The 27,096-nt window shown below is 44.6% G+C and overlaps 1 protein-coding gene across 4 annotated transcripts in view; it reads left to right on the top strand.

Annotated features, from left to right (window-relative positions):
* Hs6st2 (heparan sulfate 6-O-sulfotransferase 2) overlaps positions 1–27,096 on the top strand; it is a 332,754-nt gene that overhangs the window by 304,028 nt on the left and 1,630 nt on the right. The gene's annotated exons all lie outside the window — the stretch shown is intronic.

Raw genomic sequence — 27,096 nt, 5'->3', positions numbered from 1 at the left:
AAGGGAGCCACTGGAGCTGCCTATGTAAAAGGGTCTAAGCGATGGCCCCGTTTTATTGAAAGAACTAGATGGAACAAACTAGAAGTGAACAAAACATTCTTCTCCTTGAACATTAAAGATTGCTGAACTTGGGCTGGAGAGATGGCTTAGCGGTTAAGCGCTTGCCTGTGAAGCCTAAGGACCACCAGGCCATCCTGGATCTCAAGAAAGAACAAAATGGAGAGACAGAGAGGGGGAATCAGAAGAGAGGAGAGGAAAGTAGACGAGAAGAGGAAAAAAAGAAAAGGTGAAAAGCAATTTCCAAGGACTTGGCATGAATTGTGTCTTAACTGAGACTGGACTGGACGTATTTAGCAGTCCAAGGCAGAAAATCCTGATAGTCAAAAGACTGGCCTTTTGTCCTCTACCCTGATCCTGACTGTCTCCATCACTTTAAGAAAGTCACTTAGGTACTGGTGAGATGGCTTAGCGGTTAAAGTACTTACCTGAATAGCCTAAGGATCCAGGTTCAATTCCCCAGGACCCAAGTAAGCCAGATGCACAAGGTGTTCCAAGTATCCGGAGTTCATTTGCCATGATGGGAGGCCCTGGAGTGCCCATTCCCCCCCCTCCTTTTCCCTCTTTCTCTCTTTCCCGCCAAAAGAAAGTCACTTGGCCTTTCTGAATCTGTCTTTTCTATGTTGCTCAATGAGTGGCGGGCTTTTCTGACTCTAGTACAAACACATAGCTAGACAGCCCCTCACCCCCACTACTTACAGAAATAATGAAACTAGAAGCAGGAGATCCTCTCCAGGTAATTTAATACTACTACAATTTAGGGGTGGTGGGCTGGGAGATGAGTTTTAAAAGAAAGAAAACCTATTAATAAAAAAAACATATTTTATGTCTCCCCACATAGAATTTATAATGGTCGACTAAGAACACATTTAAACCGGGTATGACCATGCATGTCGTTAATCCCAACACTTGGGAGGCACGGGCAGGAGGATCACCATGAGTTTGAGGCCATCCTGAGACTACACAGTGAATTCCAGGTCAGCCTGGAATAGAATGAACAAAAGCAAACAAAAAGGATACATTTAAAAGAAAGAGCCTAATTTCTTAGTCCTGTACCCAGGACAGCAGGCCAGTTCAGTGAGAGGGGTTTGTAAATAGAGCCAAAAGCAACTCCCTTTCAGTAAGACCCAGAGCAGAGAAGTGGAGTTTTCCTCTAATCCATTCAAAAATGGTCGCTTTACCATTGCCAAACTTCATTCTCACTCACAAGAGCTAAAGCTTGGAGATTAATGATCCTCATCCTACAGAGAAGCAACGATGGCCAAAAGGGGAAAAAAAAAATCCGTTAGCACATGCAGTTTACTCTTCTGCATTCTTTGAGAATTAACGTCAATAACACTGTTTCATCATTTTTCAAAATAAAGGATAGAGTTTTCTAATTGTCTAGAAAAAAATGTTCAAGTCTAAATCCCCTGAGAAGAAACCTGAGTTTAAATCATTAACACCACAAATCTCTGATAATTGGGGAGTGTTTGCAAGGGCCTTAATCAGAATGGTGTGGCTGAGTGTCCTGTGTTCATTTGATCACACTGATTAAGTTTCTGTAAACTAATATATGTTGCATTTCCAATTCAATTAAATGAGAATCTCCTGCCATTACTAGCTATTACCAAAATGCCCTGATGGGTGAAGACCAGACTTGCTGTTTTCTATTGCTACTGATTTCCTGATTATATAGTCTTTGTAGTAAATGAAATCAATGAAAGCGCAAATAAAATTCAACCACCTTTAAGGACCATATATATTTCCCCCAGACTTTTGATATATTTGCACCTCAAGGTGTGGAATCCATTGGTTGAGACTCATTGATTAGCTTTAGTGATAAATTTTACAGGACTCTCTCCCTTCATATACCAGTTCCTAGAATAGTCTATCCTGTTTAAAGACACTGTAAATGTGGTGATAAATAGTTGGGTTCTCTATTATATGTGGATTATAGCAGTACCTCTTTGGGCTGGAGATAAGAGCTATCTTATGTAAATGCAATTGCTTTATAAATGGAAATGCCTATTGGATCATCGATCACCCTGATGATAGAAGAAACGGAACAATAGGGGAAGGGTGAGTAAAATTGTCTAGGGACAGAAATGAAGAAAATTGCTAAGAGGGTAAGGGACTAAATCGATGGAGCTGGAGAAGTTTGTGGAGGGGGCTGGGCTGGGAGAGGTGTGGTAGAACTTCCTCCAGACTTGCCTTTGCGGAGCTCACGAAAACCCTTGCTTTCCTAGTCAGTAGCACCTTGTCAGTAGCAGTCTGCAGCAACATGTTAGGTGCTTTGGGTGGACTCTAGGTTTCAAAATGTGCTGTAAAACAAGCGGAGGATCCTCAGACTAATAACGCCCTTTAAATCAATTTGTAAGACAGATCTCTTCAAGATAAACAGGGGGCAAGCTTGCTATTTTCCCCCCACACTTTTTTAAATACACTTCCTACTTCCTGAAAGGATTTGAGGTGATGTCCAAATGATTCTTACTCATCCTACCTAGGCATATTTAAGGACTCATTCTGAAAGTTGAGTGCAAGTGTGTCATATAAATAGAGATGAGTGATTATAAAGAAACATAACATGGGCTGGAGAGATGGCTTAGTGGTTAAGCGTTTGCCTGTGAAGCCTAAGGACCCCGGTTCGAGGCTCCATTCCCCAGGACCCGTGTTAGCCAGATGCACAAGGGGGCGCACGCGTCTGGAGTTCGTTTGCAGTGGCTGGAAGCCCTGGTGTGCCCATTCTCTCTCTCTCTCTGTCTGCCTCTTTCTCTATCTCTCTCTGTCACTCTCAAATAAATAAATAAAATGAGCACAAACACACAAAGAAACATAATATATCAAGGTTCCCTCACTTCACACAATATACACTGGCTTTGGGGGATAGATAAGTGAGGAAAGTGTTTTGGGCTTTGTTCATTCTTCCCTTAGTGTGCTCTCTATACAGTGTCTTACCTCCATGTCCTCTCACAAACATGTAAGGATCTTTGTCTGCTTTGTAATAAAGTCGGTGGTGATCAATACAAATCAGTGCACACCAGAGATGTCATATGTCAGTTGTCCTAAGGCTCAAAGGATTTCCTGTAATGGTCAAGGAGGGATTTGAGGCCAGGAAAATGCTATAGAGTTGAACGCATCCTGTAAGAAGCATATAAACTAGTTACAGACAAAAAAAAAAAAAAAGCACATGTGCAAACTAGGGAAAGGTCCCAAATTGTGGGTCCAAGAAGGCAATGGGTAAGGCCATCCAGCTGGAGCCCTATGCCAGGTCAGAGTCATTGAGTGTTGTCTAACAAGTGCTCAAGACAGGTGAACCCATGTGGGCCATTGGGAGGTCAGGGACGAGAAGAAAGAGCGTATCTTTCTGCCTTTCCCACAGCTCCCTCCTTTCCCAGCCTCCTTCACACCCTATCTTGCCATGTGTGGTGCCCTCCTCCTTTCCATCCTCCTTTCTTCTCACTCTTTGTGCTCTTCCTGATCTTCCTCCATCTTTACTTTCTCGTCCTGCCTCGCTCACCAGCTCACTCTTCTTTTCCACCACCATTTCCACTCCTACACCCCGTACGTACCCTCATTCTGTTCTTCTGGTGGGTCAACTAAGCCAAAGTAGTTGAAATGGAATGCGGCAGGATGCAGTGGAGTTCAGGAATCCTGAGTACGGGTTCAGAGATGAAGCCAGGTGTGAGCCCCGTACGTCCTCTGCGCCTTGAGAAATTCATCCTCCAAATGCTGTTTGGTAGGTGTGGTTTTTGCCCATCTTTGGCCCTGATCGCCCCTGCTTTCCACATCTGGTGGCTTTCACCATGATCCTCTAGCCTCTGCCCAAGCATTTTCAGGAATGGGCAAAGCTCAGCATGAAATAGGAGGAGAGGGATGTTTAAAAGACCTTCCTTCAGGAGGACAAGAAAGCCTTCCTGTTACAGGCAAGGGGCATTTCTGAAAGAATACAAGTGGCATATCTGATAAGAGAAAGCTTTTAAGACTTTCCCAGGGGCTGGAGAGATAGATTAGCAGTTAGGGTGCCTGCAAAGCCTAAGGACACAGGGTCGATTCCCCAGTGCGCATGTAATCCAGATGCACAAGCATATGGAGGTTGTTTGCAGTGGCTAAAGGCTGTGGCGTGCCTGCTCTCTCTCATCTGTCCCCCTTTCTCTCTCAGTTAAAAGCACATGTAATTTTTTTTTAAAGCTTAAAAAAAAAAATGTTCCCAGTGCTAAGTACAGTAACACTTGCCTTGGGCCCACAGAGTTTGCGTATGTACCTCCCATGGGACCCAGTGCATGCCTGAAGCGCAAGGAACAATTGCCTATAATCTAGCTTAATCTGGCTCTCAGGAAGTACTGCTCCCTCAGTGTGACCATGACATCATCCATACCTCTCATTCCACTGTGTTTGTCACTCTCAAATCAAATGCTAAGCAAGTGGGTAGTTGCCAAGACCCAGTCTTCTGATATCACCTAGAATAAACAGTGTACTTCTAAAGAGACAAAACAAAGGGAGGGGAGCTGGCATGGTGGTACACACCTTTGATCCCAGCTCTCCCGGGGGCTGAGGCAAGGGGATCCTCAACAGTTTGAAGCCAACTTAGAGAGTGAGATAGACTCCGTCTCCAAAATAAACCAAGGCAAAACAGGCAACACTTGACCAACACATGTCTGTGCGGGTGGAGCCTGGTCTCATATACCAGTACTCAGGAGGTGAAAGCAGGAAGATCAAGAGTTCAAAGTCACCCTTGGCAACATAGTAGGCCCCTAATTCGGGCACAGCCTGAGCTACATGAGACCCTGTCTCAAAACATCAACCGTGAGCCTGGCATGGTGGCGCACGCCTTTAATCCCAGCACTCGGGAGGCAGAGGTAGGAGGATTGCCGTGAGTTCGAGGCCACCCTGAGACTACATAGTGAATTCCAGGTCAGCCTGAGCCAGAGTGAGACCCTACCTCGAAAAACAAAACAAACAAAAAAAAAATCAACTGCAAAAGAATGGAAATAGAGAAGGAAGAAAAGAGACGCTTGGACATAAAGGGATGCAAGAACAAGTTAAAGCCGTAGGAAGAGAGAAAGCAAACTGTTTTCACTTTTGTAAGCCGCCTGCTTCTATTTCCGCCTAGTCTATACCTGTACCTCTTGCAGCTGGTTGGTGGTTCCAACATGGGGGGGGGGCGGTGGAAGTCCCAGACTTGTTTTGTTCGTCATTCTCCTTCATGACTTTACCCTGGCAGCATGGCAATGAACAGCTGTAGTGTTCACGTGGAGCATGGGTTGTGCCCTGGTATTGTCATAGAACCTGGATCTTTGTTTTGTCCTGGAGACTTCCTGGAGAAAGGGGAAGCAGTTAGTTAGCGCAGCCATTGTAATCCTGGAGCCTGGGGAGCAGGTTCCCAGAGCTAACTAATGTTTCCTTAAAAGATCCTGAAATGTGTGTGGGGTAACACATATTTTATCATAGTTATTCTGGCTCCGCAAGTGCAATGAAAATGTTAGCCTTGGCATATCAATCGTGTTTTACAGATGACTGTAATTTCCTGAATGTCAAAACTCCAAATTTTTCTGCTAAGCAAACTTTTCAGTGGCAAAACAGATTGCCTCCATAATGTATCACTGTGGGCAGGAAAAATGAAATCTTTATGCACTGTATTATGAATCAATGAGGCATTGAGATTCTTGGAAGGGTGAGTGGACTCTGGAAAATGAAAAACTGCCGCTATTCTATCTCTTACAAACCGCTGTTCAGGGAGTGGAGGTTCGGCGGCATTCAGTGTGTGGGCCACAGAAATATCAAATTCAAGTTGAAACCAGTTCCTGTCTTTGCTTGCATTCTGAGGTGTAAATGTCACTGTAAGTACAGCATGAGTCAGATCATTTAACAAACTCTTGCCCAAAGGCCTCCTGATGTGATTCCCTTCACTTCTGCAATAATGACTCTGTTGGGTTCTGGCTAAAGGGAGCCTGAGAGAGAGGACTACACATTTCATCAAGAACAAAAATGCCATCACTACTGAATTGCTAGGGGAGCGGTATCAGGTGTCTTGCGGTGTGCGAAGCTATCTAGATGAGTTTGGAAAAAATCACAGTTCAGTCAAGTGGGTGCTTACAGAGGAGGAAACCAACACTTAGAGAGGCCAAGTAATGTACAGTGCAGCTTGCGTCCAGAACATTTGAACTCCACAGACTGCTGACTACAAAGCACTTGTCTCTAAGACTCTGGACTGATGAGGTCCATGGGAAGACAGAAGAAGAGACAGAGGAGGATTTGTCCTTTTCCTACGATGTTCATGACCTTAGAGCCAAGAGAAGAGTCTGGCATTAATTATGGAGTCAGATAACAGCATCTCCTAAAGCAAGTGCAAATAACCCTAGCAGGAGGTTCTTGCGAAGTTAGGTTTGCTTCAGCTGTGGCAATCAAGAGGAAAGAAGCCTGTTACAGTACCCATGTGGTCCACACCTGCGGGTTCAACCCACCATGAATAGAAAACATTGGGAGGATCCCAAACGTCTGCTGATTCTTTCACTTGTCATCAAAAATTCCCAAACAGTATAGTGTAAGAACTGTTTGTGGCTGGAGAGATGGCTTAGCGGTTAAGGCGCTTGCCTGCAAAGCCTGATTCCAATTCCATTCTCCAGGTCCCACATAAGCCAGATGCACAAGATGGTGCATGCACAGGGCGTGGTGTTGCATGCCTTTAATCCCAGCACTCGGGAGGCAGAGGTAGGAGGATCGCATTGAGTTCGAGGCCACCCTGAGATTCCATAGTGAATTCCAGGTCAGTCTGGAGTTGGTTTGAAGCAGCTGGAGGCCCTGGCACACCCATTCTCTATCTGCCTCTTTCCGTCTCTCTCTGGATTTTTTTTTTTTAACAAAAGAACTAGTTGCATAAGGTTTGCACCGTTGTTTAGCATTGTATTGGGCATTCTAAGCATTATAGAGATGGTCACTGTGTACGGGAGGCTGTGCCTAGGATCTGCACATATCCTATACCATTTTATGTAAGGGAACTAGACAGGCAGCAGTTTGGGTATGGATGGAAGCTCCTTGAACCCATCTCCTGTGTCTTGCTTTCCTTTATCATGACAGAGAGGGGGAGCAGGCCGTGTTGTGTGCCTGAAGACAACAGCATAAGCAAAGCCATGGGCGGCCAGGTGTTGCATGGGAAGGAGGCCTTCAGTTATCTTAGTGGACGGTGGGTCTGTGTGCAGGGAAGCAACAGTCAGATGAAGATGGCACGCTGCCAGTGAGAAGAGGCGTAGACATTATACAACTAAAACATCAGCCTGCTCATTTTCTCTGCAAAGCCGGGGGTTTTACCTCTTGTATCTTGGCTTTCACAAACATATTTTTGTTTTTATTGTTTTTTAAACATTTTTTATAGTTTAATTTTATTTACTTATTTGACAGAGAAAGAGGGAGAGAGAGAAAGAGAGAGAATGGGTGCGCCAGGGCTTCTAGCCACTGCAAACAAACTCCAGACGCGTGTGCCCCCTTGTGCATCTGGCTAACGTGGGTCCTGGGGAATCAAACCTGGGTCCTTTGGCTTTGCAGGCGAGCGCCTTAACCGCTAAGTCATCCCTCCAGCCCAAGCATTTTGCTTTTTATAGTAAGTTTTATAAGTTACCATGCAAAATAGTGAGTTTTGTAATGACACTATTATACATGAATACCAGTATACCTTACGTATTGGTTCGTATCATCCCTCCATTCCCCCCCTCAGCACATACCTTTCTCTCCTACATATTACATGCACTTCCAGCCAGAGATTCCTGACATGTCCTCAGCCCCAGGATAGTATCATAGAAGCCAGGTAACTCTGTGTTCTTTAATGTTCCTTGTTGACCTTCTGTTCTTTCCCAAAAGCTTGATGCCCAACTGACTGTACACCTCCTTTGCCATGCCATCCTATTCTAATGTGGAATATGATTGTTATATCAATAGGGGGACTATCTTAGAGGTCATTAAATCCCTCCCTTATCTAAATGGCTAATGAGTCTTTCTGGCTTATGACCCTCCACTACCTATCCTCTATCTTTCCCTAAACATACCCACACAGAGAGAGAAAGGGAACGAGAGAGAGAGAAAGAGGTTCCTAAACCAAAGGAATAAATCTTGTATTGTGTGTGGATTTCTGGCTGCTTTGAGATAGAGGGGCTGTGTTTCCCAGCACCCTTGAAATCTTACCACCTCAACAAGCTGGCTCTGGTCACATATACTGTTAAGAGGGTGGCAGAAATCTCTTCTCTGTGTCACACAAAATTCCTTTCATTATAAATAAAATAAGCAAAGTAGCACCCAGTAGCAAAATGAGTCGGGACGTCTAGACATGGGTTTAAAACATGTGCAACTCGAGAACTCACTTGCTATGTGACCTTTCACCTCCCTGTGTAGTAATTTCTGTGCCTATAGAATGGGCTGGAGCTGTTGGTTTTATAGGCACATCATGGGGATCTAATGAGAATGAAAGCAAATGGGCTTTGTTAAAAGATCTCTTTTAGGACAAGAGGAGAAAGAGGGTATAATATCTTCAGAAAGATTGGTAATAATAGCTCTTTAATCCTTGAAAATAAACCAAGAAATACCTATATTCCTAGTGAAGAACCTCAAAGGCAACACCCTTGTCACCTGAACTTAACTTCACACACTAAAACGCAGCCACAGTGGCCTCCCCACATCTCCCTGCCCATAAGTCAACTGTGGGTGCATTCTTTCCACCACACAGAAGGTGAAGGTCGCTGTGTTCTCCCCACACACATTTCTAGTAACACCTTGACTCATGAATGCTAACTGGCAGAAAGTGTGAGAGGGGAACAATGGGACTTCAAAAATAGCCCTAGGGAAATCAAAGCTTGTTTTAACTTACGGTGGTGTTCATGACTGATTCATGATTCGGAGAAGGGGGAAAAGTTTGATCAAGCTGTCACCAAGTGGCCTCATTTTAAATTCCTTTGCTTTCTTGGAGCCGAACAGGCAAAAGCCTCCTGATGATGACTATTGCAATAGGCATTCCTCACCCCACAATAGAAGGCACTTGCAGACCACGGCTCCAGGAAGGTCCTGGCCCTGAGCTGCTTGGCCGCCTGCAGCCTGAACATCCATTCTAAATAAAGAAGGCACTGTATTCATCCGCAGGGGATGCCTCCTTCACAGGGAATCGTCCTGCTTGGTGCTAAAGAGATGGCACTTGGTGCAATGAGTACTGTGAAAGCTTTCCCTTTTTTCCTTGTGATCTGAGATTCTGAGCATCCTAAGGGGAGGAAATGAGGCAGGAGGAAAGAGAGAGGGGGAAGAGGGAGAGAGATATCAAGGGGAAAGGACAAAGATGGAAACTGTGAAACGGAAGAGCAACTAAGACCTTCTCGTAGTAAATGACAAAAGAAATATTAACTAAGGGGGGATTATTTCAGTCCTCAGTCAGAGGGGTTGGGAAAAAGGGGGGCCTTCTTCTTCCTTCCATGTGACATTGTGAGTACCACAGTCTGCCCAGGCTAAGGGAATGCCAACACTGGGGCCTGATGAGCTGCTGCTGCCTGGGATAGGATGGTAGGGGGAAGCTGGATCTGCTTGGCTTGGGGACAGGGCCCTTTAGTTCTGATTGGTAGAATGGGCAACGGAGGTACAGCTGGTAGGAGAAGGCTGAAGGGAACATTCTGGATAATTTCAAGGCTTCATGGTAGATTATCATTCACCAGTTTTCCCAGAAGTATGAATTACTGTAAGGTGCCAGACCCTCTGCTGAGAGATGGGAGAGGTACCAAGTGGTTTGGCAACCCGGGCTCTTACAGAAAGCATATAGCCTGTTGAAAAACCAAACAAGAGAAACTGGACACTTTAGACATCCATTCAAAGTTTTCTGTACAAGAGAATCACAAGAAAACACTGAATTGGGAGTTAGAAGAGCTGACTTCTGGTCCTGGGTCTGATGCTGACTAGTTGGGAATCCTTAGATAAATCACCTCCTCTGTCTGGCTCATCTTCCTCATCTGAGAGTGGGAACTCTGGGAGCTGGGTAGGATGGCTCAGTAGGTAAGAGCACTTGCTGGGCAAACGTGAGATGCCCACGTAAAGAGGCAGGAATGACTGCCCATGACGGTGACCCCGGCACTGAGGGGCGAAGATTGGGAGGATCAGTGGAGTTTATTGATCAGCTAGCTTAACTGAAAAAAAAAAAAAAGAGACAAGCTCTGGGTTCAGGGAGCGAAACTCTGTCTCAGGTAAATAAGGCAGAAGAGCAACGCACAGTATACACAAACCACATGCACGCACACACACAAAGCATAAAAAAGAAATTCTACATTTTGCCATCTGTAATTTCTAGACGTAAATGAAGAGGCAAAGATAGAAGAAACTACCTATGATTAGTAATCAACCCATCTGGCCGCTTTCTTCTCCCTCCCTCCTTTCCTCTATCCATCCCTCCTTCCCTCCTTCCCTCTTCTATGCACTGATCAAAGTGTATTTTCTTCAGACAATCTTTCTGTATCACCACTGTGGGCAGGGGATGCCACTAGAGTAATTCTCTGTGGCTTGCCCTCCACCTGCAATTGCTATCTCTGAGAGTAAATCAATCTCTCTATCCCTCTCTCTCTCTCTCTCTCTCTCTCTCTCTCTCTTGGTTTTTCAAGGTAGGGTCTCACTCTAGCCCAGCCTGACCTGGAATTAACTATGGAGTCTCAGGGTGGCCTCGAACTCATGGTGATCCTCCTACCTCTGCCTCCCGAGTGCTGGGATTAAAGGTATGTGCCACCACGCCCGGCTTGAAAGTAAATCTCAGTTACAGAGAGAAAGACCTCAGGAATGGAGGAGGAAAGACCTGCAGGGTGGAGCTCACATTGCAGAGATGTGCACAAGTCCCCCATTGGCATGTGATCCTTGTCCGTGGTGAGGAGAAACGTCTGACCATGGTGTTCCTGTCCAGCACTTGCTCAGGGTGCTCTACATGTGATACCTCATTTCTGCCTGCCAGTTACTGGAGTAAGGTGTTTAAACAAAATGAGGAACGGGTTAGAAACTTGGTTTTGGAATCTGGCTCTGCCACAAACTGTACATGTGACCCTGTCCTTCATCTCTCTCTTCTTTTTTTATACTTGTGCACGTTTGTGTACATGCAGGTGTTCGGGCATAGTTTCGTATGCATGTGGTGGCCAGAGGACACCCTCAGAGACACCATGCACCTTCTTTAAGACGGAGTCTCGCAGGGGCTTAGAATCCGCCAATCATGCCACATTGGCAACACAGGGAGCTCCAGGAGGCCCCCCGGTCAGTTTCATCTCCCTGGGGCTGGGATGACAGGTTGATGTCATCATACCCAGCTCTCCCACGTGGATTCTGAGATTGAACTCAGGTCCTGATGTTTTCAAGGCCAGCATTTACCAACGGAGTTCTCTCTCCTGCATCCTGTTCATTGTCTCTGAGTCTTACTGTCACACCTCTGAACAAAATACAGATTGATTGGTTGTCGACACCTGTAGGTGAATCCTGTCTTTAATCAGGTGGCCAATTCCACAAGTGGGGCATAGCTCTCACTTGTCCAGAGAGCAGCCATAGCTGAGTATCTGCAGGGACAAATAACGTGTTGCCACCACTTGCCCATAAAATAAGGCTCCAGCTTACACAAGGCGGTGCTTATAAAGTGACAGGTTTTTTTTTTTAAAAGAAAACAATTTCTACTCCATCAAAAAATGTGGGATAGGGCTAGAGAGATGGTTTAGCAGTTAAACGCTTGCCTGTGAAGCCTAAGGACCCCGTTCAAGGTTCAATTCCCCAGGACCCACTTTAGCCAGATGCACAAGGGGGCGCACGTGTCTGGAGTTCGTTTGCAGTGGCTGGAGGCCCTGGTGTGCCCTTTCTCTCCCTCTCCCTCTCCCTCTCCCTCTCCCTCTCCCTCTCCCTCTCCCTCTCCCTCTCCCTCTCCCTCTCCCTCTCCCTCTCCCTCTCCCTCTCCCTCTCTCTCCCTCCCTCTCTCTTTCTCTCTCTTTCTCTCTCTCTCTCTCTCTCTCTTTCTCTCTCTCTCTCCCTCTCTCCCTCTTTCTCTCTGTCTGTTGATCTCAAATAAATAAATAAAAATGAACGAAAATAATTTTAAAAAAATTGTGGGACATTGAGACATTTGTGAAACAAAATGGAATCATGATTTATATGATGTCTTATTTCACGTGCTGCAGGTTTGCTTGATCTGACAAGTTTTGGACAGGTACAAAAAAAAAATCTGGCTAGAATTCAGGCCATCTCAAAGCAATGTTCACTTGCAACCTGTAGGAGTACATTGTGAGTGAGGAGGGGATGGTGAGGGCACTCAGCCCTTGGCTCCCCAAAACTGTACCACTGAATCCAATAAAAGTTCTCTTTTTGCTTTTAAAGGGGCAATGTGATTGTCCAAACTCTTCTGTCCACCATGAGCAAAAGTCTCTGGTGCACAGACCTTCCAGAGGCTTCCGGCACTAGCCTGCCTCTCATGATTATAGCATGTCCTTCATTTCCTATATTTGTACCAGCATGTACATCAGATTCTTAGGTAGAGAGGTTGGGTGGCAACTTAATGTTTTATACGTGGTTTTTTTTTTTTTTTTGCTCCTAATATTCTCATTTGAAAGGCACAAGTCTGTGGCTGTTAGTGCATGTAATGTCTATTTCCACACACATGTGGGGCAACCATGTCTTGCAGCCTGCCTTTTTGTAACCTCAATGCCTGAAGAAAATCTCTCCTGGGGAAAGAGGCATGACCCTGCCAGCCCTTGGAAATGCTGAATGAGTCTGGTTCTTTCCACTTGAAATGGTTAAGGAGGTCTGCTTCCCTTACCAAAGCCAGAGTTTGCACTTCATTTTTCTCAGTGCCTTAAAACAATATTAGAGCTCATTAAAATCAACCCAGGGCTCAAGAAGGGCAGCCTTCATTTAGGAAAAAAACATTCCCCCCTGTGCCTTTCTGGAAAATAGTATGATTCTGAGAGCAGGCATGTTTTTCCTCACTAGATTTCCTCTAATGATTTCTGCAAAGCACACTTGAGGTGCCTGCTTGCCAGACAGTGCATGTAGAACAGGCCCAGGTGAACAACTGGGACTGGTTACGGCCTGCTCAAAGTTGCCCTCCATAATATTTATTGTCTGACTACTGTGGGATTCTGGGGCCCTGTGGAGGTCCCTACAGGAATGACTCCATGTGCCCTTGCATTGCTCACAATCTGGAGATGGCAAAAGAGCAGACACCTTGTGTTCCACATCTGTGGAATGGGAAGTTTGGGCTGAAATGGTCTCCAGCTGTACTCTAACCCCTGGTCTCCACAGCTCTGAAGGGTTTGGATGTCATCCCTACGTTTCTGGAAGGGAACCACAAAAAAATGTTTCAACCCCTCCCCCATCATTTGGTACCACGGCATAGCTAACTGCCTCTTATTTAAGAGATTCCACTCCTGCTGGGCTTGTGTTCCTGGCCTGTGGCTCTTTTGAAGGAATTTGGGCTCAGAACATAGACAATGACTGCTGGCTTGGGTGATTTTGCAGAAAATTTGAATTGCACCTTTTTACTGATTGTTCTTATCTGTATAATACCACCAATACTAGTAGTACCAATACATATTAAGTATTAGGTTCCAAGTCTCTTACCTCAAGAGCTGAGAAGACATAAGGCTCCTCTTTGTACATGCTAATTTTTGAATTAGATGTCACATAGGTACTGTTTTTCATATATACATGTTACAGGTTATAGTCTTGTATCCCCTCACCCCATTTCCATTTCCCTGACAGCCCTCCTCAGTAGGGTCCTTAGTGTTCACTGTGGGATAATTAGGGTCTCTGTTAGTTTCAGGGAGGGGATACTGGTTTCATTACTTCTTAGTTGAGACCTGGAAGCTACATTGTTTTGTCGTGAATGTACTGGCCAATCAAAAGACAGAGCAGGGCTGGAGAGATGGCTTAGCAGTTAAGGCGGTCACCTGCGTAGCTAAAGGATCCAAGTTTGGTTCCCCAGGACCCAGGTTAGCCAGATGCACAAAAGGGAAGGGCACATGTGTTTGGAGTTCGTTTGCAGTGGCTGGAGGCCCTGCACGCCCATGTTTTCTCTCTCTTGTCCCTATCTCTCTCTGCTTGCAAGTAAATTAAATTAAATTAAAAAGGAAAAGACAGGGCTGGAGAGATGGTTTACTGGTTAAGCGCTTGCCTGTGAAGCCTAAGGACCCCGGTTCGAGGCTCGATTCCCCAGGACACACGTTTGCCAGATGCACAAGGGGGCGCATGTGTCTGGAGTTCATTTGCAGTGGCTGGAAACCCTGGTGCACCCATTCTCTCTCTATCTCTCTTAACTGCCTCTTTCTCTGTCAGTCACTCTCAAATAAATAAATAGAAATAAACAAAAAGTTTTAAAAGGAAAAGACAGGGCAAAGGTAATGGATTTCCAGGTCAAGAGATGCTAGTAAAGATTATCTGGGGAGCAAGACATAAGCCACAGTCATAACAGTCAGGGCACATTAGAAGTTTCCCTGGCCTGCTCCTGTCCCTAGAGCGTTCAGAGTTTATTGCTCCTCACTCCCACTCATTCTTGTTTTAGAGTTGGAGGAAGGAAAAGATCCAACCCTGATCACTGACTGCTCTGATGCCAACCCTCAGGGGGTGGCAAGTTGGCAGAGTATGTGGTATGGAAAAAGAACCCTAACAAGTACTATATGTGGAGAGGAGGGGGTCCTGCAAGAGAATTCTGGAAGCCCAAGCTTGTTAATCACTGACTAAACTAGTTTGCATGTAACCTGGGCAAAATCTATATCCCTTCAAGGCCCCTCTCCACCTCAATCTGTACACCAAAGAGTGTTTTCTCTAAGAGTTCTCTCCACCTTAAAACATCCTGAGCACTAATGAACTGACATTCACAATGTAATTTTAGAAGGCAAAAAGTTTGAGGAAGGTGGAGGAAGTTGCAGAAGTTTTCATAAGGCCAAGCAATCGAGTGGATTCTGGGTAAAGACCGGTGACCACGGGTCATAAAGCCTGGAATTTCACATCTTGTTAAGGAACTCAGTTTTCTCTCTGCTAAACAAAACTCCTTAGATTTATGTACTTCGTAACCTTAACGGGCTTTGGGAAAGAGGGAAATGATTTCGTTGTAGAAGAAATAAATATCCACATGACAGATTATGTGAAGAATTCCATCTTGAATTGGAATTTCGCATATCAGAAGGCATTCTTTGTCATGAAAAAAAGAATAATCATTTACCTGCTTTGTAAAAGAAAGAGATCACAGAAAAGCCTGCTTGCTTCTGTTTAAGGAAAGGACATTTGTGGTCTGTTGAGGGTTCCTCACAATACATACATCTAGGTTCACTTTCAATTGACTGGGGTGGGGGCAGAATCAAGCTGTCATGATGCTATTTTTTTGGTGATAAATTTGAACTTTTAATTTTTTTTGATTTTTAAAAAATTTTGGGGTTTATTTTTATTTATTTGAGAGTGACAGAGAAAGAGGCAGAGAGAGAGGGAGAAAAAACGGATGCACCAGGGCCTCCAGCCACTGCCAACGAACCCCAGGCACGTGCACCTCCTTGTGCATCTGGCTAACATGGTTCCTGGGGAATCAAACCTGTCATGATGCTATTTTATACACACAGAACTGTTCCCTTGCGAGAGGTGTGAAGAGCAGCAGAAAACCTGCAGGGGAGCTGAATACAGCCATAGGTTGCTTAAGGGCTCATAAATGTTCTGATATATGCATCATTGGACATTTTTGTTGTTGTATACTCATGATAGAGTGTTTACAGCAACCTACATGGTATAGTCCAGTACAGGCCTAGGCCATATTTTAATCTCATAGGATCACTATTGTATATGAGTCCCACATGTGACAAAACATGATTATGCAGCCCATGACTAACAATTTACTTGGTGAGTGTGAGACCTTCAGCCTCTTCTGGATTGGTTTTGTGTCTAATAGATGGTGTCGTCTTGAATGGTAATGCCCTGCTATGTGTGGTCGGTTGAATATAAGATGACTCCTAAAGCCTTATGTGTTTGAGTGGTTAATCCTTAGCTTGTAGTGCTGGTCAGGAAGATTGTATAGCCTTTGGAGGTGGAACCTTGCTAGAGGAAGTGTGTCCCTGGGGGCAGGCCTTGAGGTATTAAAGCCGAGCCCCACTTGCTACACTCAGCAATCTCACTCTACTTCTTCCCTGCTGATGTGTTGCCTGGCTGTCTGCTCCTGCCATCCTTTCCTTTCCATGATGAAACTTCCCCTCAAAACTGTCAACCAGAATAAACCCTTTCCTTCCATAGGCTGCTTCTGCTCGGGTGTGATTTTTTATTTTCCCCCAGCAAAGAAAAGGTAACTGCTACACTAAGGAAACAATTTCTTTTTCTTTGAGTGACCATAGTGAATCTGGGTCTTCCTATGGATCTATAGGCCCCTAAGGAATGATTCTGTCTAACCTCTTCTGGATCACCCAGTGAGGCTGACCAAGGGATGGCCCACTGCATCAGTTTCAAGGGGACAAGCAGAGGCTCAGCTTCCACATTATTTGACTCTTTCCAGTACTGGACAGACAATGAAATGAATTCACGGGTGTCACTGCTGTTTGTAGCCCACTCTCTGCAAATGTCTTGGTTCACTTTTCTCACTAGATAAAGCACGACTGTTTAAACCACAAGGCTATTGTGGGAAATGTACCAAAACCAGCACATCTGAATGAGCATCCATCTGCTTCAAGTAGTCCCCTTGCGAAGCCCCACACTTAATTTTATGAGGCAGCTGCCTCTGCTGATCACAGCCTTTGTAGAACTCTTCTTTGGGGACTGTCAATATATGAACCACACAAGAAAATCCATTACAACAGTAACTCCAGTGCTGGAGGGTTCTGGTCTCATTGGAGGCATGTTCAATTTGATTCAATTTATTGTATTTTTATTTAATCTGTGTTCGCATATTACTGTCATTTGATCTAAAAGTCATCCTTCTGGCTTTGTCTGTGTTGTTTTCATGCAATGAGGTGATCTAAGCAGTTGCTTTAAACCTTATTAGACCAGACCTTCAGCATTAATGACTCAATGACTTATTTGCCCCCTATTATCTATTGAGTTATTTCGGAAGGACCACCAGCCAACAATGCTTATTTCTCTATCACTCACCATTACTCCAAGATCAAGATGTGCAAATACTGAACTTTAAGGGGAAAAGATGTCCAAAATAAGCTACAGGTATAATAAAATGTTCGCTCCTATCGATTTGGATTAGGAAATTGTTTCCTTTCTTAAATTAACTTTTTATTGATCAATCCCGTGACCTTAACTGCTATGAGTTTACTGGGCTTCTTCCATTAAAAAAAAAATGGCTCTGATATTTATTTCCCTTTTGAGTTGTGCAGGGAAAACCTTATAATGGCCTTTTGTGAACTGATGGCCTCAGAGGAAAGTAAATGTTTACAGCATGAGCCTCAGACCCTTGCTCAGGCAAAGATCTCTTGGTAGTTCTTGAACTGAAAATGGGCATCCCCAGAGTTTCTCCAAACAGTGCCAGAAAAAGTTTGGGCTTGCTTTTGGAGGCTTTGTGGCTCTTTGATACTTATGATTCCATAGGACTGTTACAGGTAGGCAGACATTAGCAGGCTTGAAGGTCACTGATGGATGGACCTCATCTCCCATCTCCCTGGTAATATTGATCAGGAAAACATTACAAAGCCCCTCCTCAGAATCTAAAATACCATATGAGATGAGAATGCCCCCCACTTTAAAAGTGAATCCAGTGGAGCCTTTCATTCACTTACCTGGTTAAGAGACCACCCCTCACCACCCTTGGCCCAAAGGCATGCAAAGGAGCTGAAAGGAATAGTTACCCCTTAATGAGACCCCAGGAGTATCAGGGCCATTGTTTACAAATCCTCACTGCTGAGCCTGCCCCCTTCTCTGAGTTTAAAGGATATTATATATATATTTCTTTTCTCCTTTCTAGCTCTTCTTTGGATCCTAGCCAGAATCCTAAGCTCACTTTAAATTTTTTTTTTCTCAATAAATCCCTTTTCCTTTATTCACTCCTCAACATCCATGTGCCTCATTTTCCATGGTCCCCAGACAAAGGACTTGGTAGGAAGAAAATCAGCAACAGCACCACATGCGTAGGCTGTGGGTTTTCCAATTCCTGTGTGTGCGTGAGCTTCAAAACATCCAGGAAAGCGTGCTCAAATCAGAAACCTGAGTTTCTGGTGCAGTAAGTGGACACAGGATGTGCATCTTCTCTGCACACACCTGTGCATACTCTACACTCGCATATACCACACATAATACACACACACACACCACTATGGGCTATGCAGCATGCGAATAGGTATTGCTATGGACTATTAGTATTCTGCATGCTGAGTCCCAGAACTAGGATGAGGAGCATGGTCTCCAGCATCAGGGTCATCAGGAACTGGATCCAAGTGTGTAAGCTCAAGTTTTTAAATAGTTATTGCTACTGTTATTATTTGTGAGTGTGTGAGTACATGTGTGCTCTTAGGCACATTCATGCGGGTGAGCGTGGCCGCATACCCACAGTGAGGCCTGTGTGGAGGTCAGAGGATGTTTTTCAGTCAGCCCTTGCCTGTGTACCTCATTTGAGGCAGGCTTTCTCACTCAGGATTCTCACCCTGCTGTTCTTTGCTGCACTCACTGTGAGCTTCTGGGAGATTCTCCTGTCTCTTTCTATCTTGCTATCAGCATCGGCAGGCTGGGATTACAGAGGCCCAGCCAGCTTTTGATGTGAACACTGTGGCCCTAACTAGGCTGCTTGAATCCACTGAGCTCTCTCTACAATCCCCTGCCCTCTTACTTTCACTTGAGATACCACCCTGAGTCATTCTCAGAATGAATCTCCATTTCTTCAGCCACATAAAGGAAGGAATGTATGACCCACAGGATTGCTAGGGATTAATGCGTAAGTACGTGCCAGGTACAAAACCTTCCTACCGGCGAACGTGGTATCCTAAGAAAGTGCCTTCTCTCTTGGCAGCCCAATCATTCATTCTCCTGATTTGGAGTCAGTGTGTGCTTTCAGGCTGGGGATGAATGTGGCACCCTAAGTTCATGGCTTTGATCAATGTTCAAGGACTAATGGCAATTTACGTCTTCTGAGTAAGTCCTTGCCTCTCTCCCAGGGTCTCAATTTTATCTAGCTCGAAAGTGGAGGACTTGAAACAGATATTTTCTGTCTCTTTTCTTTTTTCTTGCTCTGGCAATCTGAGCTTCTGTGACTTAGAGGTCAGACTCCAATTGTAGCATAAGTACATAGGAAAATGTGGACGAAATTATGCTTCTTGCTTTTACCCACTTTCTTGTTTAATATCCTTACACTTTCCAGCCTCCTTTTAAACTGTCTTACTGCACAAAAGAAATCACACACCACAGCTATATATAACCAGATCTCCTTAAAAATGTTCCTTCATGGGTATAAAATGGGGCATATGTTATTAAATAGTGACACCTAGTGGCCTTGACTTATCAACAACGAAGGTGAACTTTTTTTTTTCTATGACTTCATCCTAAACTCTGCTACAAGTGCCGCATTCATCCCATAATCTTTTATTAATCAGTTGCTTTATGTCACACACTATTCTGGGCCTAGAGGAGCTTATGTTGATAAACAATACATGTTCCCTACGTTCCCAGAGTTCATAGTCCAAAGGGTAGGAAAAAAAAAATCACTAGACAGCAACTACATTCTGTAATAAATGTTACAAATACATCAGGAGCATACCAGATCAATGAAGGCAAAGACGAGGAGATTATATTCCCCAGGAAGGTTTTGTGGTGGAGACAATTTTGCAGTCGACTTTTGGAATTGTTTCCTAGGTGACCTATGCCATCTGAAAAAAGTGGGTTTTCCCTCTACAAAGGAAGTTGTAAGGTCATTGCCTAGGACGGACGTGGATAGTCAAGAGTATTTTTCTATCTTTGGAGCATTGACTATAGAACAGAATTCCTCAACTTGGCCCTGTTGATATTGGTGGGCCTAATGTTCACTAGTCTTGGGAGGGGAAAGCATTGCAAGACGTTTAGCAACAGCTCCAGATTCAATCCACTAAAAGCCCACAATAAGTCATCTTCCAAGTAGTCCCATCCAAAATGCCTTCAGGCATTACCAAATGCTCCTAAGTTAGCAGAGTAGGAGACGATTACTGAGCAGAAGAAACTGGGCAGAAAGAAAGGTGATTTCTGGGTCCCACGTGGCTGGGTGTCACGTATGGTAGATCTGAGACTTCCTATCATTCTTTTTTGTTGTGATTTACTTATTTATTTCAGAGAAAGTGGCAGAGAAAAGGTGAGGGAGAGCAAGAGCATGAGAGAGAGAGAATGGGCACACACTAGGACTTCCAGCCACTGCACATGAACTTTGGACGCATGTGCCACCGTGGGCATCTGACTTATGTGGGTCCTAGGGAATCAAACCTGGGTCCTCTGGCTTTGCAGGCAAATGCCTTTACTGCTAAGCCATCTCTCCAGCCCTTTATATCATTCTTGAAAGAGAGATATTGTGAGGCTCTCTACTAGGAAAAGGCAAGTTCAATGTGTGTCTTTGGGGCTATGGAAGTGATAAAGGCCTGCCAAGAAGGCTAGATTTGAATAAAGTAATAAGATTTAGGACTTAGTTGAATGACTACATGCCGATAGTTACAGAGACGGGAGTCAAGGATGGGCCCTAGGTTTTTGTTTAGATCTGTGTTGGTTACTTGTATGACCTTGTACGACCCCAGAAAGACAGAACCCATTAATCTACATCTTACATGAAATAAATGTATTAGTGATAATCAGGCAGCAAGGTGTAAAAGCAGCCAGGATCCATTGTGAGCCAGTCTCTCAGGGCCCAGGAATATTGTCGCCTGTGGGCCAAGTCTTAAGTGTGCATGTCAAAGCCAGGTACAGATATCTGTAATCCAAGTCATTGAGGAGGCTCAGACCAGAGGATACTGAGTTTGATGCCAGGCTTGGCTACATAGAGTGTTCCAGGCCATTCTGGGCATTATAGTCAGAACTTGTCTCCCCCACCCAAAAAAAGTAAGGTATGTATACCTCTTTTACACACTAGGTGAGAGAGGACAAAATATAGCGCTGGGATCTGTTTCTTAAGAACAATTTGTCTCACTGGGCAAATATTTGAAGGACATCATGCTTTTAGGAAGAACAAAACATGGGCTATTCCAGGCAGTTCCTCTGTAACTCCAGATGTTCTGCCCCCTAGAAAGGATGGGAGCAAGGCCGGGGGTATTTCAGGCTATTCCTCCCTATCTCAGGATATTGCATTCCTAGAACATTCTGCACTAATCTCAAGGGTTCCAAGCAAGCAAGAATTAAAAAAAAAAAGACTGGGTCAATTCAAGGTCACCCAGAGACCCATATGGTGGTGGGAGGTGACCAACTTTGTACTTTGTGGTGCCAGTAGAGGCACTGTGAGCATACAGATGCACCCAACAACCAAGTACCCATGTATCCCAGGAGGCAGATGAAGAGTCGTGATGCCCATTGCACAATGTGAAGCTTGGTCATTTTAATTTTTTTTATTTAAAATTTTTTTGTTTATTATTTATTTATTTGAGAGTGACACATAGAGAAAGAGGGAGAGAGAGAGAGAATGGGCACGCCACTGCCAACGAACTCCAGACGCGTGCGCCCCCTTGTGCATCTGGCTAACGTGGGTCCTGGGGAATCGAGCCTCTATCCAGGGTCCTTAGGCTTCACAGGCAAGCGCTTAACCGCTGAGCCATCTCTCCAGCCCAAGCCTGGTCATTTTAATTGATACATTTGGTCACAAGTGTCCAAGTACCACTAACTGAAACAGCCTGTATTTTATATGCTTTTCCTGAGCCTGAGCTTGCCTCACTTGTTTCAAATGACATTAGTCCATTCCACATCACACTTCAGGATTATGTCAATCTTAAGGGAGATTTCTTTTTTTAAATTTATTATTTTTATTTATTTATTAGAGACAGAAAAGGAGAGAGAGGAAGAGGGAGGGGGAGAGGGAGAGAGAGAGAGAGAGAGAGAGAGAGAGAGAGAGAGAGAGAGAGAGAGAGAGAGAGAGGGAGGGAGAGAATGGGTTTGCCAGGGTCTCTAGCCACTGTAAACAAACTCCAGATGCATGTGCCATCATGGGCATCTGGCTCACATGAGACCTGGAGAATCAAATTTGGGTCCTTAGGCTTCACACACATGTGCCTTAACTGCTAAGCCATCTCTCCAGCCCTGAAGGGAGATTTCTAGCAACTATCACAGACACAGAGGGGTGGTGTTTTCTAGGGACAGTCTCGTTCTAGCTCAGGCTGAACTGGAATTCACTATATAGTCTGAGGGTGTCCACAAACTCACAGTGATCCTCCTACCTTTGCCTCCCAAATTCTGGGGTTAAAAGTGTATACCACCATGCCTGGCCTTGTTGTGTTTTGATCAATGTCTGGATACAAACACTGGCCAAAATAACCCAAGAAAATGTACTGAAGATTTGATGCCATATGACCAGAATCCAGAGGCATTCCTCTAGCAGAATCCATAGACTTCCTCTAACAAGGAGACACTAAGCCCTCTAGCAGAATCCATAGACTTCCTCTAACAAGGAGACACTAAGCAAGGTTACAAGTAGCCTGCATCCATCCAGGACAATGGAGATTGGGTTTCAAAACGTCATATATGTAAAACATAGTGGAGTTTTTGTTTACTGTGACAATGATGTGATATAGCTTCCAAAAGGTTCCACGTGATCCGAGGCCACATGAACAGAAATGGTGTTGAGATAAGGGACATGGTAGGCTGTCCTCTCCAGGCCCTCATCAGGTCATGTGGGTGGGTGGGGGGAGGCATGTACCAATAAATTGGGATACATTCAGAGGTAAACCACAGGATCATGAGGGGCCTTGAAGTACTATAGAGGAAAATCACCCTTAGCACAAAGAAGGGAAGTTCAAGGTCCATAAATGCGGTCTTTCTGTATCTGAAACCACACAGGTAGAATTACAAAGAGATCTCTAAGGTTGCCCTCTGGGTCTAGAGCTATTGCTTTTTTGCTTAGCACACCCTACCTTTATCTTAACCCAAGATTGCTGTTTGAGTGTCCCCTCGACTCTACTGGAACGTCCCACAGTCACCTCAAACCTCCCTCAAGAGACCTAGGAAGCATCTTCAACTTCTCCCCCATGTCTCTTCCACGTACTTTGTTTTCAGATTTTGTTAACTCGAACTCTTCAATATTACTGTCCTCAGCCTTGCCTCATGTTGCCTTGTCTTCTGCAGTAGCCTTTAAATCCATGTCCCTAAGTCTGTTGCTGTATATGGTGCATAATGACCACTCTACAACACAGGCTGGTGCCTACAGATTTACATCTGAGGTTTTTTTTAAAAAATTCATTTGTGGGCTGGAGAGATGGCTTAGCGGTTAAGCACTTGCCTGTGAAGCCTAAGGACCCCGGTTCGAGGCTCGGTTCCCCAGGTCCCACGTTAGCCAGATGCACAAGGGGGCGCACGCGTCTGGAGTTCGTTTGCAGAGGCTGGAAGCCCTGGCGTGCCCATTCTCTCTCTCCCTCTATCTGTCTTTCTCTCTGTGGCTGTCACTCTCAAATAAATAAATTTAAAAAAATTTGTTTGTAAATGACACATAATCATGCATATTTATGCAACAGTATGATAAGCTGACGTGTGTATATGAATTCCAGAATATAGTGCCCATGTCCTTCTACATCCAGGCCCTGATTACCTGTCCCTCTTCAATTCCTGTTTGTTTCTTCAATGTCCCATACCTCTCCTGTGCAACAAGCTGCTTTGTCACTCTGTACCTTTTTTTATTTTATTAATTAATTTAATTTATTTGACAGAGAAAGAGGGAGGGAGAGAGACAGAGAGAATGGGCGCACCAGGACCATCAGCCACTGCTAAACGAACTCCAGACGTATGTGCCCCCTTGTGCATCTGGCTAAAGTGGGTCCTGGAGAATCAAACCTGGGTCCTTTGGCTGTGCTGGCAAACGCCTTAACCACTAAGCAATCCCTCCAGCCCTGTACCTTTAAAATATTTTATTTTATTTATTTATTTGAGATAGAGAGAGAGTGAGAAAGAGAAAGAGGCAGATAGAGAGAGGATGGGTATGCCTGGGCCTCAAACCACTGCAAACAGACTCCAGATGCATGCATCATCTTGTGCATCTGGCTTATGTGGGTCCTGGGTATTGAACCTGGGTCCTTAGGCTTTGCAAGCCTTAGTCGCTAAGTCATCTCTCCAGCGCCCCCCTCTGTACCTTTTGCTTGTGCTCCTGTCTCACACTCCTTCCTTTTATCTCGTCCTCCATTGCCTCCTTCTTTCTTGTTTTTGGAAACAAAACTACAAAAAGCCTTTCTCTATCTTTACATCAAAGAAATCACTGCACATGAGATCTTCTCTTCAGTACATCTTCCTTTTCAGTTACTGGGTCCTATTTCAGCACACCAATGCTCCCAGCTGAGAGAGTCTGCGTCCCTGAGATGGAGGCTGCCAATAGTCACAGAATCTCCAGTGGCCTCCTCCCTGGGATCCTCACATCTGTTTGAGTGTCTCTCTCAGTCTCTCTACGGTCACCTCTTCATTCTTGTCACGTAAGGGTGATGCTTACAAAACAGTGACTCGAACAGTGGCCTTAGTGGTTGAGTTCTATCTGTTCTGAAAGGTAAGGACAAAATTTTAGGAAGGAAACCTACAGACTTGCACTGTGGTGCACTCTAAATACCAGAAGATGTCAGTGTAGACTTAAACCAGACAAACAACCAGACAGGTGGACTATCAACTAAGCATGAAGGTGACTCTATAAAGGGAGTTAAAAAAAGATCTCCAGCAGCACTCCCCACCACCACTGCAGTGCATGCCTGGAAAAGCTGGTTAAAGGTTAATCCAAATGTGGCACTGGATTACATGGGTCTCTTTTTTCCCAAACCATCAGCCTAATTGTGACTAAACTTTTGCTCTGGAGCTAGCGTAAATGCTCCATAGATGAAGAAAGGAAGGAAAGAAGGAAGGAAGGAAGGAAGGAAGGAAGGAAGGAAGGAAGGAAGGAAGGAAGGAAGGAAGGAAGGAGAAGGGAAGGGAAGGGAAGGGAAGGGAAGGGAAGGGAAGGGAAGGGAAGGGAAGGGAAGGGAAGGGAAGGGAAGGGAAGGGAAGGGAAGGGAAGGGAAGGAAAGGAAAGGAAAGGAAAGGAAAGGAAAGGAAAGGAAAGGAAAGGAAAGGAAAGGAAAGGAAGAAACTGGGAGTGGAAGAAGAGAGCTTCTGGCTACACTAGTCATCAGCATTGGGAAAGAGCCATCGATGGATTCTAGCAGCACCAGCAAGTTCAGGTCCCGAGAAAGGCACGAACATAAATGAAGTAACTCATGGCTCCCTTTTCATCCTCACTCCTAGATTCAGAGTACGGTGATGATATTTTCAGAGAAAATATGTAAAGGGTTTTGAAAATAAACCTTCTTTTGATATTTACAAGGCACTTGGGATGTCATCCATAGTTTTTCCGTACTGAGGCATGTCCCTGTGCTTTCCCCCTTCTTCCTTGTACCAGTCCATTAGTTAAGCATTTAAAGGAGTGCCTTAGATTCTGCTTTGAGCCCAATAGGAAGACTAAAAAGTAAGCTGGAATGCATGGGACCATAGTTATAGAAATATAAGATAGATCCCTTGTTCTAAAAATAAAACAGTTAAAAAGTAAGTGTAATTCAATATCAAAAGGGTTTTAAGGGGCTGGAGGGATGGGTTAGAGGTTAAGGCGTTTGCCTGCAAAATCAAAGGACCCAGGTTCAATTCCGCAGGACCCACGCTAGCCAGATGTACACGGTGGCGCAGGCATCTGGAGACCCTGGCACGCGTGCTCGCCCTCTCTCTCTCTCCCTCTCTCTCTCTCTCTCTCTCTCTCTCGCTCTCTCTCCCTCTTTCTCTGTCAAATAAATTTTTAAAAAATATATATCAAAAAGGGTTTTAAAACAGACTATAGATGGAAGTGCTATGGTAACACATGGTAAGAAGTGATGCCAGCAGCAAAACTTAGGGTCACTTTCCTCAAAGGACAGCTGGCACCTGATCTGGCCCTGAAGGATGAATAGCAGATTTCAGTCAAACAAGGGAGATCATGCAAGACTGAGGAAGCAATTTGCATGGGACAGAAGCAGAGAAGATGGACTCTAGAAGCCCACAAGTTAGGAAAGGTCTTTCCTCATTGAACATATAGTGAGCCAAGTGCTTCCCAATGTCTCTTCTGGTCCCTCACAGGAAACCATCCACTACTTCCTAAGGTAGAAATGAAGAAGCCAGAAAACCAAATACAAACACTCTATTTTCCTACCACAATATGCCTTTCCAATGACTTCATCTTTCATCCAGTGTAGATGAATGACCATTCATCTTTCACAAAAAGCAGAATTATAGGGGTCATTTCTCTCCTTAAGTAAGCCTGATCACATCCTGGACAACGGTGTTTCTGTGGCATAGACCATGCATATGCACCCTCTATGTATGGATTGGAATGTGAGCACAAGCCCTTAAAATGCTTGCTAGTCTGCTCTCTGTGCAAAGAACTTGATCCATTTGCTGTCAAAATGAAAGATAACCATACAAGAAGGCCTCCCCAATTCCTGCAATCTGTGTGTCCATTAAGTAGGTAAAGAAAGGGACATTTTGGAACTGATAGAGGCAACTTTACTATCCTGGAAATTGTATTCTGTGATCGAGGGAGTTACTTGCATATACGCCATTAACAGCAACCATGTGTATTTCAGTCCTTGACCAACCACTATGTATATTTCTGGAGGCCCTGGGCTATTCTTTCTATCTCTGTATTCCATTCTTAAAATGCATGCGCCATGGTATTCCGGCAGCAAAATTAAGGTATCATATCTCACATTCTGTGACCTTGTTCGTTTTAATTTTATTTACTTACTTACTTGAGGGGAAATGGGCATTTCAGGGCCATTAGCTACTGCAAACTGACTCCTGATGCATGTGCCACCTTGTGCACCGGGCTTTACGTGAGTAGTGGGAAATCGAACCTGGGTCTTTGGGCTTTTCAAGGAAGCAAGCAAGCACCTTAACTGCTAAGCCATCTCTCTATCCCTGTTTGTTTTTTTC

The sequence above is a fragment of the Jaculus jaculus genome, chromosome X (genome assembly GCF_020740685.1).
Source record: "Jaculus jaculus isolate mJacJac1 chromosome X, mJacJac1.mat.Y.cur, whole genome shotgun sequence".
Classification (NCBI taxonomy): Eukaryota; Metazoa; Chordata; class Mammalia; order Rodentia; family Dipodidae; genus Jaculus; species Jaculus jaculus.
The sequence above is the reverse complement of the archived record's forward strand: the minus strand, read 5'-3'. Positions and strand labels throughout refer to the sequence as shown.